Consider the following 21,032-nt stretch of genomic DNA (forward strand, 5'->3'; position numbering starts at 1 on the left):
AAGGAATGTCTTATTTTTTATTATTAACAAAGGTTAATGATTTGTGAAGTGAATTAAATTCAATTAAAAAATGAGGAAAGGTCGGTTTGGAGGCTGAAAATTTTTGTTTATGAATAAAATATTTACCCAATAAAATAAAAAAAATTAACTAAATATTGGAGACATTTGTCCTTATTTTCATAATAACATATAAAATCTTTCAGAGAAAAACAGTATGACATGTTAACTTGGGTGAAGATATGAGAACACAGGTTAGACCAAAACTGCTTTGTGATGTTATATTCAAAAAACAAATGGTTTTAAAGTTTCATCAGCATGTCCACAAAAAACACAGGAGTATCCACATCCTTGAATTTTGAAATGAAAGAGTTGACAGGATATATCTTGTGCAGAATTTTGAAATGAATTTCTCCATACACTCCTTCTGCGTGTTTGTCAACAGAGGGTTAATGTCGTCATTTGAGTGACAGGCAGATCAGCCAATCAGCGGCCATTTTGTACAGAAACATTCTGCGTGGTTTTCGGGAAAGACTCCGCCTCTTGTCAGGAAGGGTTAGCAAGAGCCGAAAGCGAATACACGACTCCGCTTTAAGCCGTGAACTATCACCGAAGTCCACTGGAATTAACCTCACATTTTTTGGCTGTGGATACTGACATTTCTCTCATTGGTTTTGGCGTCGAAGAAGCGATAAATAATCCCGGAAACCACCCAGAGAGGATTTCTAACTTTGTTGAAGCGACTAATGCACTCTACGAAACGGAAGTAACTTGCCAGCTGTCTAGCTAATCTTGCTAGGTAAGTAAACCAACGAGTATTCGCTTTTCCGCTTTTAAACAATGTCAGTTAATTTCTGTAAATAAAACAAATTTCTTCATCTTTATGTGTCGCTGTCAAGTCGCGGAACAAACGACTGATATTTGCCTGTTGACTAAATGCTATCAGGCTAATGTCAACCAATGCTATCCAGACACAATGATAAGTCTCCATCAACAGAACAGTAAGTTAGATGAGAAACTAATGAGGCTTTCGCAATAATTGAGTCAAAATTTAAGTTAAGTCGTGACTCTTGCTATGTTGTAAAATTATCTTAGCTCATTGTTACACAGTGAGGACAAAGTAGCTCTAACAATCCAGCTTTTTATGATGCAATCCACCAACAGGGCCTGTCATTAAAAAAATAAAGGTTTCACTATCTAAGTTTTACCAATATTTTTCTGTTAAGTTGTAAAGAATCTGTCCATTTTAAGTGTCCTCAATTGGCTTTAACGCTATTTTCATTCAGTCCACCTAAAACTGTCTTTCTGTTTTAAAAAATAAGGGTAGAGAAAGTGAAAGTGGACATATGAAATGCCTTCTTTCATTCGATTCATGCATTGCGAAAGACAGAACTGGACCACAGGGACCAAAGGGACACAAGACAGTGAATCTGTTATTTTAGGTACATTTAGTTAACGGGAAATTATAAAGCCACAGTCAACAAAACAAACAAAACAAACACCTGATAATCATACAGATTTGCTGTCTTCTACTCCTGTAATGCCAATAGGTTACTAAACTGAAAACTAAACCCTACTAGTAAGGTAGATTATGTATTTATCTGCTTCCTTATGGGCCCAACACACACTGAATGACATAAGGACGGAGACACAAGGGCTGTCACATTGAAACATGAGCTTATTATTGTTATGTAAAAAAATTGCATGTAACCCAATGATGTTTACTCTGGTAACTTTGTGCACACACTTTATTAGATTAGGTAACATGGTGGTATGTTTGGACATAAAAATTGAGCATGGTATGATGATTTAAATATTTATTGTAGCCTAAATTATAAAAATCTAAATAAATCATTGAAGTGCTTGTTCTCCATTGAACACAAGAACAGAAGAAAACTGGAGGCAACAAGATCATTAGAAGATTAGCAGTCCAACTGTATTAAATGAAGTGGAAATAATGGTTAAAATATGCTTTGAACAGAGGTAATTATTCCGATTATTTCAAGAAAATTTGACATGGCAATTGTGTAATAATTGTGGCAGACCTAAGAGAAACCACTGCTATCATTATCATTTTATTGTTACTTCATTTTCTCTCAGATCATACAATAAGGGGGTTTCTTGTTGCTTTTCTTGCAGCCTAAACTGAAACCTGAACAGTCAGACTTTGAACATTTATAGCACTTTAGGCACAGTTATGTTTGATCAGCATTTAACTGTTCCCTGATTTATTAACTGACAAGTTGAACTGATACAGCCTCCTCTATGTGAATACTATGTTCACGTCTATTAACTTTGATTGTAAAATTAGCAAATATTACAAATTTGCTTTTTTTTTTTTTACTTAAATGTTGGCTTCAATTAATGCACAATGAGTCATAGGTGTTGAACATGTAAAAGCTAAATGATTAACATGGTGAGACCAAGCATTTAATATCACATTTAACATTTAAAGAGCACAAGTCAGTTAGCTCAGCTGAGTCATAAATTGTCTCCTTCTTGAATTCCCTTAACTATTTGGCCAGCTTTCTCTCTTCACTAGTCACAGGACCTTTTCTTGTAAGAACCAAGTGACATTTGTGACATGAATAGTGTACTTTACCATTTGCTTTCAGTTTTTTTATGTCACACACTCTGGCTTTGTGTCTCTTAAGAATCGACACACTGTGTGGTACATTTTGCTATAAAAAACAAATAAAGTCTCAAAACACAATCAAAAACACTACCTTTTATCAAATATTTCTTCCGGCCTGAATTGTCCACTTTCTCCATCTGAGGATGAGTGAGTAAATCTGTAAGAATTGCCATCATTATTGATTTCACATTACTTATGAAGATGTTTAAATAGGTCCTTGCTATATTTGTATTGCTTACATACTTGGGCAAAGAAAAACAAACAGTTTAAGATCATGTAACTAATGTGTTAAATTAACTAAAGGTCACCTTGAACAAATAACTCATTTTGCACAATGACTGCGTGTGCTTAACAGTAGAGATACGCTGGTAGTGCCAGAAAAAAAACCCATTAGATTGGAAACTTTGACATATTTGATTGAAAGAACTTGCTGGACTGCAGAGCAAAACATGCAAAGGCAGCTTTGCATTTCCATCAGGTGACCCAGTGTTTTGCTGCTGTAGCGCTGTTTTAAGAGCTGTGCCTTTCTTAGATACGGCTGTTATTATCAGTCTGCCGATACAGATGATGGGGAAACATTGCAATGAGAGAACAATTTTGGCATATTTTTTTATGTTTTGGTTTTGGAATACATCATGATTAGCATAATTTTGCTGTAAGCTGTGTTATAAATTTGAGGTTTCAGTTTTTGGACAGTCTTTTCTCCACTTGGATGCCTGTGTGATTGCCTGATATTTTGCACTGATTGCAATTAGATATGATTTAAAATGACAATTTGGCCAATACTGATGTTTTGTTTTATAGTCTTTAAGTTACTATTTTAAAGTCTTTAAGTCCTTCATCACATTATCAGCTACCTAGCACCATCTACAGACATGTGTCTTAACAGGTTAACTGGTCACTCTAAATCCCCTGTAGATGTGAACATTTATAGCCCTCGAGTCACACTGTCATGTTTGATCAGCATTTTACTGATACCTGAATTATTAAAAGACAAGCTGAGCTGATGTATAACAACTACAGTTCTTTTATCTCCCCCATTTCAATAAAATGTTCATGTTTATTTACTGGTACTTTTATAAATGCTAAAAAAAAATCTGATATTTTAACCTAAATGATGGCTGGGATTAATGCACAATGAGTCAGTGGTATTAAAAATTGAAATGAGGTGAATGGGTTTAGGAAGTGGATGGATGAAAATGAATGAATGAAATCAAAATTTAGTGTAAGATGACATTGGTCCCATCACTGAAAAGACATCTAATATGTCAGAAATGATATTGGCCAGTAGCAGCAAATAAATAAAAAGCTGATTTGATAGTCTGCCAATGTATCTGTGCATTCCTAACCCTGGCCTCACAAGTCAGAGATTTGCAACCTAACGACAACCGCTTTAACTCTTAACTCTGTTAGTGTTCTTGTCCAAAACCTCACTTTATACTTATGTGAAGCAGACTGTCATGAAAGTTTTTCTATTGAAACTAAACTCGGTTTTCTTTGTACAGACATGCAGACAAGAGGCATTACTTTGTTTTAATTTAATTTTCTTGTTCTCCACTGTTGCTTTTTCTGCCATGATTCTACAGTTTGTTTGATTTGGCCTTTATAATCAAAACATTGACGCAGACATGAGGCAGCATTTGTCAGACTGAATGGGCCTGTCATCAAATTTACCATAAAAGCTGCTTCAAGGTCACATTTATTGTCTGTTAGAATAAACTTGTCCCTTTTGTTTGAAACGATGACAGGCAGCTGTAGCAGGATGATGTCATTATACCTGCAGGGCTTGATAGTTTTTTGGGAATTACTAGCCTATGCCTGGGCCTGAGAGGAAGAAAGAATTGTATCCATCTACAGACTTCTGGGAAATCACAGGTGTTTTCAGGCAGGGTAGAGAGGTTAAAAATGCGACAGGTGTAACTACAGATCACAGTAACACTTTCCTCATACGTGACCTACTACTCTACTCTGTGGCTCCAAACAGAAGCTGGAAAAGCAGTTTCTCTTTCCCATAGTGGGATGAAAAAGTATCAGGTCATCTATACGTTATCTATCTGTGTTTTCATTTTATTATATTTTAACTGACTCAGAAATAGAGGAAAGAACTACAGAGGGAAGGTATGTATTTCCAAATTATGACATGTTTTTCTCTCTGCTGATTTCAGCTCTGGTTACTGTAAAGAGTTGAAAGAAGTAGACTAGTAAATTGGTTAATAATTGCACAATCAGGACTGATGTGGGTACCCAAGCTGAAGATTCAGGTAATCTACTTCTTCAGGTACTTGCGTCACACTGACGAGGAAAGATCCCATTATGAGTGTTTCTTTTTTTCCCCAGAAATAAGTGTTTAAATGTAGGGTTCACTTATGAAAATTAAGTTGAATTTATTCTGTGTTTTGACTTGATCAATGAACAGATTTGTTTCACTTGTCTTCCAGCTGTGTCCTTAGTATTGTAATAATAAAGATCCAAATTTTGCCTAAATGCTTATTTTTTAGTCATATAACAACAAAAAAGCCATTCCCTAAGCCCATAACAAAAGGGAATACCAGCTACATTAATGTACTGTTTATATTTAGTTGACAACGTGTAGGCTCTGTAAGTGACATTTTGACATAGAGTGATGGTAGAAAGAGGAAGAATGAGGGGAACTGGCACTGTGATTGATGGACTTCATCTAAAAAGCTGAGAGATGACTCATTGACTTTCAGTAGAAATTCAGCTGTAATAAATGGATAGTGATGAGAAATGATGACTGTTAAAAGGACAGCCCACCTCCCAGGCTGACAACATCCAAATAATATGTTATTTTCATAACTGGCATGTCCAAAGTCAAAAAGTAAAAATATTCTGACATCAAAATTAGATTTTTTAGGATCAGTTTTATGCAGAATAGAAACATCTAGGGACGATAGCAGTGCCCTGAGCTGTCATAACTTGCTTTGTCTTTTCCATCACATACTACATTCCTGGTAGATTTCTCTGGAAGCAAAGATAAAGTTACTCTCACTGAAACTTCCCATATCAGTATAATCTGTCCACTTGATAATCCTGTGCAGTGTCCAAGTGATCCTGAACTGTTCAAAAAAGAATTTGTTTGAGGTGCTCTTTGCAAAAGAGATTTATAAAGTAGTTAAAAAACAGAAAGAAAACTCCAAGGCACTCGCTTGATCCTGGACTGTGCTGCATTGTCGCTCATACTTTAAACAACAGGTGCCCATCAATGCAGATTTCACTCTGATGTCCCATAATTCCAGGGGCTAAGTGCTGGTGCTTGCCTCTCAGTTACTGAAAGTGTCTATGGTTGCATTAGTCCATGTGGCTCATGGCTGATTGCTGATGATTGGCCCATTTGCCTGTGACATCGAACACAAAATCATTACCTCTCTGACAATATGACCGCAATGATGGTTACAAGCAGTCTGCACACATCAGTCAACGACAGACATGCAGGTTTTTGTGGAAAGTATTCTGAGCCCTCATCAGCGCTCATCCAGATGTGAGTGCCAATATCCCCACAGCTTCTGTGTAACAGAGATAATGTCTCGGACATTTGTGTTGACATTGTGAGCTCTGTCGACATCAGTTTTCTCCTGTTGTTTATTGAGGTTATTTTCCGTATTCCTTTGTGTGTTTGGGTTTGGCACAGTACTGATGTGAGTCATCAGGTTAATGGATATTGAATTTAGAGGCGCTGCTGGTGTTTATTGAGATCACTACACAGTCAGTATTACATCCTTATTTTGTAACACTCATAGACCCACATGTAAGCATCATAAATAAACTTGGTTCAGTATGATGACTACTCAACAGCCACCCTTTTTTCAGAAAGTGTTATAAAGTAAGTTGGGGCCTAGAAAATCATAGCATTAGATTTATTCAGTGGAAGTTGTATCAAAAGCTATTCCATTATTTTTATGAAAAACATGCTTCTTAACTATTAATGGTAGAAGTTAATGTGTTATTTATACACAAATCCCCACCCAGATTTAATGATGCAAATAGGTAGGAGCCTTCCAATGGATAATTACTAGCCTGGCCAGCCATACTTCTTTCTCAATGAGAAATCCGGCTTGAATCCAAATATGAAGGCGGGACTAACAGACACCGAGTAAACCGATCACAGATAAGACGGCCGTGAAGTAATTATGTGAGGAGCAGATCCCTAATGTCAACAAATCTCAGCATGTTTCCATCATGGCGTGGAGTGGTCGTGGTTGAGTAGAAACTTTGGTGAATGATTATTGTCGCTTTTGTCAGCGAAACTTGAGAATACATGGTGTAATCTGTAATTCAATCCTTATTTTTGAATCAAGTAAACAACCAACAAAAGTCGTAAAGAGATTTGCGGACTTGGAACTGACTTCGACTCATGACAAAATGAAGTCGTTGCGTATGACGCATTGCAAAACACCAACCCCCCAGACTTGCGATTGGTCGATATAGACTAGATAGTGAATATTTCACAGTAATTGGGCCAATTCCAGACTGTTTTCTCAGTATTGAATACATTGAGAAAACCGGATGTCTGGCCAGGCTAGATTATTACTGTAGTGACTAATGTATTTCAGGTGGAAACAAGTTATGTAACCCTAAATGATGCAATGAATAGCTTCTAATTTCAACATCAGTTTGGTAGAGAACATAAAGGACTGGACAATGTCAGGGTTCTTCGGGGTTCATCAGGCTCATCTGGCCTCTGGAGTCCAGACCTGAACGCCATTGAGAATATTTAGGATGTGATGGAGAAGTGGGCATGGCAGGGTTCCAACTCTCCATCATCATTACAAGATCTTAGCTAAAAATAAATGCATCCTGAATATGTTTGTTATTTACCGTACTTTCTGGACTATTGGCCGCCCCTGACTATAAGCTGCAGCCACCCCGTCTCCAACATCTCACCATCGATTCATTGATGCCAAGGTACGTGCAGCAGCTCTATTTCCTTCTTCGACAGCCGGATCAATCATTAGCCAGGAAAACATAAATTAGCCGCATCATTTTGAGCCGTGGGTTCACAGCGTGTGGATAAAAGTAGCGGCTTATAGACCGGAAATTACGGTAAGCTAAAGGTGGTCCCATGTAATATTGAGTGTGGGGCTTTTATTTTGTCCAGGCATTGTGTATATAACTGTATATGTCTTAAAGTTGCCCCATAGAGAACTGACATTCCCTCTTTTTTCTTATCCAGTGTCTGAATGCCAACTCTGTGGGTGATGGAGTTGAGCAGGCAACTCTGTGGGAAGATGAGGAGGTCGAAAAGGGTCCAACCTCCCTCTCCCCCTACTTCCTCTTTGGGCCTGGAGATCCACTTTTACATATCAAACACACACCAGCTGGAGTACTTAAAAGGCTGCTACACCGCTGAGGAGCTCTGTGTGGACGCTGCCAAGAAATGCTGTAAGTGACCGACTTGTTGGCAAAATCAAAAAAGTGTCTTCCCTACTTGATTCACTCACTGGTGTTGGACAGTATTGTAGCTATTGTTGAAGAGGGAAATCCAGCTTTAATCTCAGTACAAACCCAGCTAAAAAATGAACCTTATCATAACATACGGAAAACCTGTAATTCAGGGGTGGCCAACCCTGGTCCTGGAGAGCCACTATCCTGCATGTTTTAGACGTTTCCCTCTTCCAACATACCTGATTCAAATGATAAGTCTATCATCAAGCTCTGCAAAAGCCTGATAACAACTGTCAGGTGTGTTGGAAGAGGGAAACATCTAAAACATGCAGGATAGTGGCTCTCCAGGACAGGGGTTGGCCACCCCTGCTCTAATTGGTGATAATAAAACCCAGTAAATGAAAATAAACATATGTAAGAATGTTTTATATCCAGTCTTACATTATACTTACATCCCAAGATGATTCATTTTCCCTTATGTAAAACAAATTGAACAGTCAGACAAATCTCCCGCTTAAAATCACTGAAATGATTAATTAGTTAATGATGTAGTTGATCTCTTTATCCCATAATAATCAGTTTATTTTCCTTATCTCTTAAATTTTGTCTTTAGCTCAAGGCTGCAGTACAGGAAAAAGATTTATCTTAATATGAAGAATTTTTTTTAATGTTCTGTTTCTTTTCTCAGCAATCTCCCCTTTGTGCCATAACCTGTTTGCCCTGTACAATGAAGAAACTGGTATGTGGTATCCCCCCAACCACGAGTTCAAGATCACAGATGAGACCAGTCTCAAGTTGCACTATCGTATGAGGTAAGACCAGAGGATGACCGCACTACATTAGTATTTACCTGTCATTAATAAGTGTACAATTATGCAGGTCTTCAGCTAAAAGTACATGCAAATCCCATCATATTTCAGGAGCAGTTGCAGAATATTTTTAAGGAGGAGATGAAATGAGTAACAAAGCTATAACAATTCACAGATCTGTTTGGGTTTGAAGAAGGAATTTGTGGCTTAGGGCTGGGCAATATATTAAATTAATTTGAAGAATCATGTTTTTTACTGTCTGAAAATCATGAAATGGAGATTTTTTTGCCCTGGAGACCTTTCTTCCTCAACAAAAATTTAAAACTTGTTTGCATGTTATATTCATTGTGAACATGACTGACAAATGTAATTGTTTTGATTAAGAGAACTATTTGTGAATCAGGTTTTTTCTTGAGTCATATCGACAGAAAAGAATTATTAAAATTGTAAATAGTTTTATGGTCATACTGTTGCTATTTTTGCTTCACTTAGCAAGAAGAGTTTTTTTTTTTGTTATTGTTAATGAAAGCTGTCTTTTTGGTGCAAAAGAAGCCAAGTTCTGGCCAGTTACAAACCAAGTGTCAGATGTTGCTGGTCTCATTTGATGTGGTGTATCTCCAATGTATCACCTCAGAAGGTGATTTAAATGAGGATATTCTTGAGCTGAATGTGGTGCATGAACCATTTGATCATAACAGGATGTGTGTAGTAGATTAACTTTGACAGGGAAAAGATAAAGAGAACTCCATCTTAACAAACTGACAATGCTTTTGAGAAGACATTTACCCGACATACCAGCAATGTTATGACCAGATTACTTTAGGAAATTAATTACGCAAGTCTGTGTCTGCATAATACATTATGAAAGTCAGGTAGCATTTCATGCCAAGAGGAAAAAGAACTTTACGTGGTTTCAAATGCACTTCCTTTTTTCTGACAATAGCTAGAGGGGTGAAAAGGTAGTATGTGTAAATAATGTTGCATGTTATTTCCTTGTTTGCTTTTGTTAAAGCCTGCTTTGAATATTTTACGGTCTGTCAAACAAGCACGTTCCTCTGGTGGAGTATAGCTATTACCACAAACATTAGCATTACTAAATATTCTACACACACAAAAACATGGATTTCCAAAACACAAAAGAATAATTTGTTTGGTGGCTCCTCATTGACTGTAGTTGTGTCTGCTTGTGTGTCCTGTAACCCTAAGAGAAGACACCAGTTCTGGTCACAGTGCACACCTTTTAAGTCACCACCAGAGTCTGTTTTCTTTTTCACAACTCTGTATTTCTGTTAGTTTGCAATGTCTATGTCCTTGTGTGTGGTTTATTTTTACCTGCTGGTGGCCTGGAACAACTGTAGAAGGGCCTGTGTGACGTAAGCTGGCATAGATCATGCATTTCCTCTGAAAAACACAGGCTAGCTGAAATATTGCCTCATTTCAGAGAAAAGAGGAAAATAGGTCAAAATGTATAAGAGGAAAAAAACTGAAGTGCTGCTACTGTCTTCGCATGAAAATTAAAAGTAGCCATAACAAAGAGAGAAAAAGATGGACGTACAGTATTTTCCATGACGATATAAGCATGAACATTTTAACACTTTAATCATTGCATACAATAGAAGAGGGCCAAAGGACACTCCTGTTGTGTTGTGCCTGTTTCATTGTGCTTTCAGCTCTGAAACACAGACAGAGTCTGTATGTGGCGATAGTTGCTATCATACAGATTTTTATTTGACTATCACATCTTCACTTCTGCAGAAGGGTGAATATTGGTTTAGTGGATATCAAAAATTCTTGAAAATGGAACAAATAATGTAGACTTCATTTCAGTAATCAATCAGGAATGCCACTAGCAGACTTGTCAAAATTACTGTAGTTACTGTACACGCTTTGAGTATGCGTCATAGAAAGCGCTAATATAAATCCAATCTATATTATTATTATTATTATTATTATTATTATTAATAATAAAATTCCACCTTTGTAACATCAACGTTTATCATGTTCATTCATTTATTGTTTATTTCGAACATTTACAGAAAACACGCAATTTAAAAATTGCAAATTATTCATTTACATTCAAAAAGGAGTGGGAAGAAGAAAAACGTATTTAATTTCACCCCCGTTCTCATTATCAAATAACTAAACATCATAACATTTTAAATACTCACTCCTGTCCTTAGACTTCAAGCCAGAACAATGAACAAACTAGGCCTGTACCAAACTAGAGTAACTCATCCGACAGTGTTTACATTATATGACCAAAATGTGTATGAAAAATAGAACAAAGGACATTCCCAGTAGTGTTACCGCGAATAACAGTTAACCGTCAGCTTACATTATAATAATTACCTACCAACAATAGTAAAAACAAACAAGCAAAAAAAAAAACGATACGAACAAATGGTAAAGGGCAGCACATATCAGTAATGGTAAGAACAATACCAGAAGGTAAGGAACGTGAAGAACAATAAGCACACATTAACATTGTAAGACTGAATATTGACGTAGCATAAGTATAAGACCCTCTATCCTTATACTGGAACCAGACCATATGTTTATGTAGCAGTTTAAATCTGTCTGTTATTATGAAAAATAGCCTTTAATTTCCTTTTAAACAAGTGTGGATTTTTGGACCTGGCACTAAATTCTGTCAGTAAAAGTAAAAAGGGTTTCTGAAATGCGTACAGATGATTGGTTTTATAATAATTTTGCCTTTTTGTTTTTTTTTCTGTCAGGTTTTATTTCAGGAATTGGCCATGGCACCACTGAAGGAGAGTCTCCAGTGTGGCGACACTGTATCAGCAAACTCAAAGGAAGCCCACAGAAAACCCAGAAGGAACACCCTTGTTGGACGCTGCCTCCTGGACTACCTGTTTGCTCAGGTGTGTACTTGCATCAAGTTTGCTGTTGTGACTTAGCAGTAGTAAGTTTACTGGTGATGACCGATGTCTTTTGGCATTGGTTGGAGAAATCTACGATACCATTCTGATATAAAGTTTAGGATGTGGCGGCAAAATCCTCCAATGTGTTTTAATAAAGTGAGATCTGGTGACTGTGGAGGCTGTAGAATATGACTCACATAATTTTCCTACTCATAAACCATTCAATCTCCTCATGCATCATAGAAATGACTCCCATCAGGATAGATATGTTCATCATAGTCCAAAGACGATTACTCAGAACAACTTGGTGTCGATTTTTAATACAAGTGTAGATTTAATCTTTATTTATATTACTAGAATTTCTTATGTCAGCCTGAAAGTGGCAGAAAACAAACAAACAGAACAGATGCAACTGGAATAATATATTTATTCAAGTCATTACAGGTGATCATCAAGTAGGCCATTGAAAGCAGTTAATCAGTCAGAAGTAAAACATTTACAGTCAGATATTTTCAAAGATTTAACATTGCAACTGAGCTGCAGGGTCAGATTTTTAGTCTGTAGTGGTCATTTAATGTAACACTAACCCACTTGTCAAATAGCACACTAAATGTGCACTCATCTAAGTAACTACCGCATTGACCCAGGGTGCAAGATGTGGTCATTTTATGCTGTTGTGTAATCCGCGCATGCTGCACTGCATCTGTCCAGTAGTCACTGCCAAAGCGTTTTGGCCATAGCACATGATTGTAAGGGTATTGTATTCCAAAATTACTAATATCTCCCAAAACACTGGTCCTATCAACTTGCCGTGTTCGCTACTATCTTCCTTAACAAAAATACATAAGTATGCCAAACTGCAGCAGTCAGCTTTTTCCGGATTTTGAGTGATTGTCGAGACACAAGCACACACACGCGCACAGAGGCCACTTGCTTTTATAATATAGATGAGGGATATACACATACTCTTACTCTTCTGTAATGTCCCTCTGCATGTGACCATCAATGGACTGCTCTTGCTGAAAATCTGATCGTGCATTGCATTTACATCCTCAATCACCTGAGCAAGAGCTGCTATTCAGTTTTTCCCTGCATATTACACCCACAGTCGACCAGTTTTCTGACCCTGCTTACTGATTATGTTTCCTATAGATCTAAATGCAGACGTCACTAGTCAGTGTTTCTGATGAAAAACCATTCAGTTGAAATGCCTCGGTGACTCAAGCTGCTGCGGTCTGTGCCCTATCAATGAGTAATCTTTCAAAGTTGAATCTTTTTCTCATGCCACTGTGATATAAATAGAATCAACCTGGCCTCCTCAGTGTTTTTTACTCTATATACCTGCCACACAGTAGGATAGATGTTAATTGCTCAATGTACCGTGCGGTACGTCTGTGTGGAAGTATCTGCATTATGTCTCTCCACTCATTTATATGCTTTGTGTATTTGATATTTAGGGTCAGCATGACTTCCAGGTGGGCATGGTTCCATTGAGAGTGTCCCAATCAGATGCAGAACAACATGAGATTGAAAACGAGTGTTTGGGCATGGCTGTACTCGCTATCACTCACTATGCCATGATCATGGAAATACCCCCATCTGCTGCTTCTCAAGAAATCAGGTAAATCAGATCTACACACACATACCAATGACTGTCTTTACTATTTAAAGGAGTGATATTTTGCTATTTTAAATGGAATTATGCATTTTAAAACATTTCCCTATGGTCTACATAAACTGTAAATGCTATGCTAGGGTCTGAATTCTTCATTAATTCAACTCCACAGGCCATCTTTAGTCCCATTTTTGAGTAATGACACGATAAAGGTCGTTTTGAGTACTGGCCCTTTAAATGCAAATGAGCTCACTCCCTCCAGGTTGTTGGCTGTGCTTCTCTGTCCCGTTCACCCACATGAGTTTTTTAATACAATCAACGACTGAACATTTTAGGTAATCGGCTTGAAGTTTGGACATATTTTCAGTATGGACTACAACCGCTGCTGCTGATAAACAATTATGTCATACTCGGAGAAATGTTCGTTGGAAGTCTTGACCTTATATGTGTAAATGTCGTGACGTAACTAGTTATAGACGTAACAGATAAAGAGGGAATTGAAACGGGTTTTAGAAATCCACTCTATTTTTGACAAAATGAATATAAAGATAGCTTTGCAGCACCTGGAGGGTTCAAATTCAAATTTTATGAACTGTTAGGGTCCAAATATACAATAAGTGAACCAAAGACTAATAAAAGTGGGTTTAGCAAAATATGACCCCTTTATTGTGTGTCATCAGATACATTTTTTTCTCAACCTTGTCCACAGCACATTAGATATAAAAATAAATGTCAAATTTCTTGTCTTTCTCTATCTTAATCCCACCAGCTACAAAAAATTCATCCCAGAGGCAGCTGAACCGTAACATCAAGCAGCGCAACATTCTGACTCCGTGTCCGCATTAACAACGTCTTCAAGAAGTTTCTTAACGAGTTTAATCATCGTACGGTTAAGGACAGCAACATCACACCATATGACCTGAAGATTAAATACCTGGCCACGCTGGAGGGTCTGACCACAGGCCTTGGTTGGGAGCTGCTGGAGCCCAAGTCAGTCAGTGTGAAGCAGGAAGAAGAGCTCTGCAATGGATTTGGTGAGAATTATTTAAGAAGATAAAGTCAGTGATCATGGTAGATTCAACGCCTTAGTGTTGTTTGAAATGTAGTTTTACTAGAGTTACAATAGATTTCGTCAAGATAGTTCCTGTGAGAATTGGTATGACTCCAGATTGATGTCATCCTGTTATAAAATATTCAGGCTTGGTGAAACAAAACACTGAATAGTAGCTACTCAAACAGTAAGTGGTAGGAATTACAGGGGCTCCATGACAGTAGTTAGTATGTTTACAACAAAGCACATGTGGGTTCCACAGTTCTTAAAGAAAAAAAAGTTGACAAGCCAAAAGTGAAAGAAACAAGATGTTTATTTATTGCATTAACCCAGTGAGTCTTTGGTGGTTTTATCTTTGTTTTGGTTCAAGGTTACTTTATTATACCTGTGGGTAGATTTGTTTTGGTTTTGGTTTTGTTGCCAAAGTATGAAGATCTTGATGATTTTGAGTCAACATGAGAACTGACCTGTGGATCTGAACATAAACAATTACCATAGATATCAGACCAGCTATACTCATCTTCTGCAAGAACAATACAAGTTGCATTCATTGTTTTTTTTTTTTTTTCTATACTGATGTTTATAATAACTGTGTGCTTTGACTATTTTAGCTTTATTTAAAATGTTTTAATAGTATAATATTTATTGTTGTTGAAAGGCTACTACAACCAGGCTCAAGGGCAAAACCAGAGCCAGTGTCAGATCATGGAGACAAGCCCTGACGTGCAGGTCCTGGTGACTGGTACAACAGGAATTTCCTGGAGAAAAAAACCAAGCACAGTAAGTGAAACTGTATTGAAGACAGTGTGTTATAAGGGGTTATGTATTAATATGTGAAAGGGATCATTGATGCAGTTTTTATTCTGCTACAATATTCATCCTCACTGATCAAAATCTGTTATTTTCAAATTTAATTGCAATATTTATTTATTTGTTTGTTTGTTTGTGTACTTGTGTGGCTAAAAAAATTAGGTGGTCCCGGTTTCCAAAGAAAAGAACAAGTCAAAGAAGAACAAGCACGACAGTAAACAGAAAAATGACAAGAAGAAAGAGGTGGATGAAGGCTGGGTGGTGTTTTGTGACTTCCATGAGATCACACACACCGTCATCAAAGACTCAACTGTCACCATCAAAAGACAGGACAACAAGAGGATGGTGAGACACACACACACTGATTAATAACCTCTTTGTTAATTCAGAATCAACATTCAACCAGTATGTATGATTTGTTAGCTGTAATGTAAACACTTTCCTCAGCTACATCTCCCTTTACTTGTTGTTTTCATGGTGAACGTGACTAGTTCTAACATTTAGACCTCACATCCCCCATATTAACTCTCCTACTATCCTCAAATATTACTAACACATTTTACCCTTGGGGTCAACTTGACCCCAAGGATATTTGCCTCCAGAAAATGATTTACATAGAATTGTTGACCAAGACATAAAGTCATTATTTGAGCTTGTCATATAACCATTAATTAAAAATATTGTACTTGTGATGGTAATTTCAGAGGGGAGGCATGTGTAGTTGGAAAAACTTGGATGTGATCAACTCGCCAGCCTACATTGGTTTCCTCATTTTGGCAGGAGTTCACAAGCCAAGTTGTTTCCCACATGCCTACACAATGAGAAGTATCAAAGTTCTGGTGGGAATAGTTATTTTCCCCACCTTTCTGGTATGCATCAACTCAAAAGTATCAACTCTGCACTTGCAGGTGTGGGGATGTTAGGTCACACACACAGACAAGTTTTACACAGCTAAAACAGCCTGGGGTCAAATTGACCCTAGAGGAACACCAGTACATGTAGTATGTGTTCAGCACATTGAAAAAAATATCATCATGATAATTTTATGCTTAACCAGTTGTCCCCATCAAAATTAGGAAAAGTCATGAAATATGAAGTAAAAAAAAGATTCAACTATATTTTTTTGAATGATAGACAGTGAACGGGTTCAAATTGACCCCAAGGATATTATGAGGGTTAAAGCATTACTTGCCCTTCTCTGTATGTGATACGCCATAGCTAAAGGTGGCAACACCAAAATACATTTTTCTGACCATGCAATATTCACCTTTCCCCTTCCTCTTTTGCTTCATCTCTTTCTCCCTACCACATCACTTTTCAGGAGTTGCAAATGATGTCTAGGGCAGAGGCTCTGTCCTTTGCAGCCCTTGTGGATGGGTATTTCCGTCTGACTGTGGATGCTCACCACTTCCTATGCACAGAGGTGGCCCCTTCTTCAGTGGTCCATAACATCGAAAATGGCTGCCACGGACCTATCTGGTAAGCTGAATAAAACAAGGGTGTCAAACTCATTTTAGTTCAGGGCCACATACCAGGTCATATTAGTAAAATAATAACATAATAATCTCTAAATAATGTCACCTCCAAACTTGTCTCTGTGTTTTAGAGTGAAAAATTATATTAAGAAAATGTTTACATCTACAAACTATCCTTTACAGAATGTCAAATAACATGATAACCACAAATGACCTGAAATTTGTTGCTCAGTTTAACATTTACCGATATGCATTACAACTTCCAGATCACAGTGGATTTACACATGCACACAATATTTAGTACCCAGCATGATGATGTTAAAACTCCACGTATTTTTCTTACGAAATTTCAGGTTGTCTATGGCTATTTAGATTATTCACATTTTTATGAAAAGATTGTTTGTAAGTATAAACATTGTCATCATGTAATTTCAATTTTATCACCATAAAAAAACAAAACAAACATTTGGAGAAGTCATCATTTATAGGTTGTAATCCACTTGAGATCTAAATCGTCTGTATGCGGCCCCTGAACTAAAATGACACCTTTGTATCTTCAGTGTAATTTTTGTACCACACAAATTCATCCCATGGGCTGGATTGGACCATTTAACGGACCGGCTTTGGCCCACAGGCTGTATGTTTGACACCTCAGGTTAATAAACAACTGAAAATAAACCTGTCACTGAAGCAAAAAGATAATATAATGTCAATCAGCATTCATTAGCTTCTTAAAATCATTCATTTTACTCACTACCTTTACTGTAAATGACTGCATTTTCAATATTTTTCATTTCTTTATCCAGTACGGATTATGCCATCCACAAGCTCCGTCAGGAAGGCAATGAGGAGGGCACATACATATTGCGCTGGAGCTGCACCGATTATCATTACATCATCATTACGGTGGTCTGCACTGAGGTAAGATATAGAAATTAAGTTAAATTACAGTTGTACATTTTTCACTGCAACATAAAGATCGAAATGTGATATCTTTGGTCGTGACTCCCAAACAATGGTCTTAGGTCACACTATAGTGACGTGGGTGGGTGACACATGCCGAAGAGCCTTTATTCTGGTATATTGAGTTGTGTCATCGCCTGTGACTCAGTGGGTTCTAACCTCGACACACTACCTCTGTTTATTTATCCCCATGTCAGACAGTGTTACTTTCAATAAGCTTGTTTGCTGCAGTCTCACTATCTCTGAGGGAAACATCAGTGAGAAAGCAAAAATTGTCTCTTTGTTCCTGTAGTATCAAACCAGGAAATTAGTTTCGTAAGCTGTTTACAGGACCGTGTAGTAGAAGGCAATATGAGTAAAGCATGTATTATTATGAGAGCTAATGGCAGACAGCTCAGCGACGTATGTAAAAAAAGAGATAATTTGCTATTCAAACACAGATAAATGGGACTGAATATTGCCAGTTAAGTTTATATTGGATTACAGGGTACATGCGTCAAAACTGTAGATGTTAGCAAACACCCAGTCCCTGAAATATACACTGTCATATTCATGAAGCTGACTCTCTGGATCTTGGGTAAATAGCCACAGTTGACATAGTCTGTTTATATGTGAATCTAAAAGGAACATCTTTCTGTCCAGTGCTATAGCTAAAGCTTCTGCAAGACTTCATAAAACATTTTCAAGTTTTGTAAGCGTGGAGTGGATTCCTTTGTCATGTTTACTTTGTTTTAGATTTAGATTAGATAATGACCTCAACATGACTCATGAGTGTTTATTATCCAACATCCACAATATCTCTAGTTCTAGATTTTGGTTCTACCCTCCTGCCTTCCTTTCTTCTTCCGTTTCACCTTTTGTATATTTATTTACTCGTGTTCTTTTTCTTGTCCCCCATCTTCTTCATCCTAGTATGACCTGAGGGACTCTCGTCCAGTGCGGCAGTTTAAGAACTTTCAGATTGAGGTGGCCCCCAATGGGTATCGCCTCTATGGCACCGAAACACTGCGGCCTTCTCTCAAAGAGCTGTTGGAGCACCTGGAGGGCCAGAGCCTTCGCACCGAAAATCTCCATTTCCAGCTGATACGTTGCTGCCCTCCACAGCCCAGAGGTACGCTAAAAACAATCCCACATAAACACAAGGTACAGTCCTGGTGGTTTAGGCTCACACAGTAGTACTGTTGTTTAAGAAAAACACAGATTTGAGGAAGAACAAGCATAATTAAGGGTGCAGTGTAAGATTCAATTGGATTTAGGTGTATTTAATTGCAGAAACTGACAGGGACAAAGGAGTTCAATAAATACATGGAGAATTGCAGAAATATATATATATATATATATATATATATATATATATATATATATATATATATATATAAAGATTTTTTCAATAGTGTCTCATAACAATGAGAATAGTATTTTCATTAACCTCGAATGATCTGTTGTTATCTACAAAGGGAGCGGGTTGGCGTTCGTTGAGTTTGCCATGTTTCTGCAGTAGAATGGAGTTCTTCTTTTTCTGTTTACCGTTTCATAGCATGTGTCACCAAAGTTAAAGGTGCTTTTCCATCACGTGCAATTTTACAGTTTAGAACAGAATTTTTGTCCCCGTAAGCGGAGGAGGGACAACACCAAAGCTGGCTCTATCAAGGGACTTCTGTGTTTTTTGGCACCACCACCACCGCCTTCATCTTCATCATCAGATGTCATTAAATATAGTATCTCACACAGTGAACCTTTATAGCAAAATAGTAAACAATAGTAGGGGAGACGGGATGTAAATGCACAGTTTCGATTAAACAATTAAATATATTAAATCAGTTGCTGTGGGTTACCATAGGGCATGGTCTCAAGTGGTTACGAAGGGTAAAAAAGTTGTTCAGATTATTATGAGTCGGCCTACATTTACATAAGTGTATATAGTGCATATAAGTGTAATACATGGATGGTAATGGTATTTCAAGTACTTTGAGGCCTTGCAAAGACATTTGTCAATTTCAGCCATTTTCACTGAAATCTTTATGTACATCTTGTTATGTAGAATAATAAAAACACATAAAAACTACACATAAAAACAGATAAACATACATACAAAATTACATACATAAAAAAATTAGCAATTTTTTTTTAGCATATTAAAAGTTGCTGTGTTCACTTGAAGTTGCCAAAATTAACATTACCATAATGTCAGGTATATTGTTGACTGGAACTCCTGCAATTTCGGTGAAAAAAAAATTAATCGGTCTAGGATTGGAGGATATCAATATGAAGGGAAGTCTGGTTACGTAAAGTGATTTTGGTTACGTAGGGTAATTCTCAAGTCCTCGAAGCTGGTAATCAAAATTATTTGTCAAGCACAAATGATTTAATATTATCCCAATATCATGCTTGGAGTGACTACTTATAAGTAATTGATAATGTTCAAAACCTATAATCAATAAGGTTGAAACATAAACCAGTACTCTCTTGGGCAAGTAAAACATGAGACAAAAATGCAAATGTGGACATCAAATATAGTCTTTTCAAACAATGAAAATCATTTGGCTCTCTCTTTTTTTTTTTTTTTTTTTTTTAAACAGTATAGTTGGTTTTATGACTCCCAAAGAGTTATGTATCAGCTACAAATGACAAAATAAGTCTATCTTAAAGTTTTTTTTTTCACCCAACATGTTCATAGTCCCCTGATTGTGCCCTGAAATAAATATAGCTTGGGCAGGTCTGTCTTGGACTACACGCACAAACAAATGCCTAAAATAGGGCAGATGAACAAAGGAATGTTCCTTGCTGTGGCATCCAGTCATCCACACCATGTGCAGTATAACACTTCACTACTGTTCTTTTTCTTCATCACAGTTGGGTGTGATGGCACCACACTTGATTGTTATGTTACATGGGGTCAGAAGTGAGACCTCTCAAATCCCAGAGGTCTGAGAAGGTTTGCTTTCCCTCCGTATGCGATTAGGTTCGGAGACGCCCTTTAGATGAATGCCAGTATGTCTCTCACTAACTGAGGCAGTGAAGCAGTCCTCAAACCAACATGTGTCTGAGTCTTTGTGCTGGTGTGAAATGGTGTCAGGGAGGAAGAGAGTTGTAAATGTGGGTTTCCGGAGCCAAAGTAGCACTCTTCTGTTTACCTCATGTAGGAAAAGGTGGAGCTCAACCTGTACGTGTGCATGGATGAGATGAGGTGTTTTTGTTTGTTTGGGGTTCTGTGGTGTTGATAACATCACATATTGCATGACAGGGCTAGTTCATTAGAGGAAGACAAAAGAAAGGGAAGATGTTTTGTTGTCTGCATTTACATATTTATGCTTTAGTGTCCAACATCCACAGCAACTCTAGCTTTAGCTTTTGGTTGTTACATTTACTTAATTGGTAAGTAAAATCTGTCT

General features: G+C 37.3%; 1 protein-coding gene and 1 pseudogene across 1 annotated transcript in view; one reads left to right on the forward strand and one right to left on the reverse strand.

Moving 5' to 3' along the window:
* Positions 1 to 21,032, reverse strand: part of LOC115418093 (putative tyrosine-protein phosphatase auxilin) — a 247,364-nt gene that overhangs the window by 141,436 nt on the left and 84,896 nt on the right. The window lies entirely within an intron of this gene.
* The window catches only part of LOC115418097 (tyrosine-protein kinase JAK1-like), a 42,944-nt pseudogene continuing 22,440 nt past the window's right edge, over positions 529 to 21,032 (forward strand).

The sequence above is a fragment of the Sphaeramia orbicularis genome, chromosome 4 (genome assembly GCF_902148855.1).
Source record: "Sphaeramia orbicularis chromosome 4, fSphaOr1.1, whole genome shotgun sequence".
In the NCBI taxonomy this organism is placed as follows: domain Eukaryota; kingdom Metazoa; phylum Chordata; class Actinopteri; order Kurtiformes; family Apogonidae; genus Sphaeramia; species Sphaeramia orbicularis.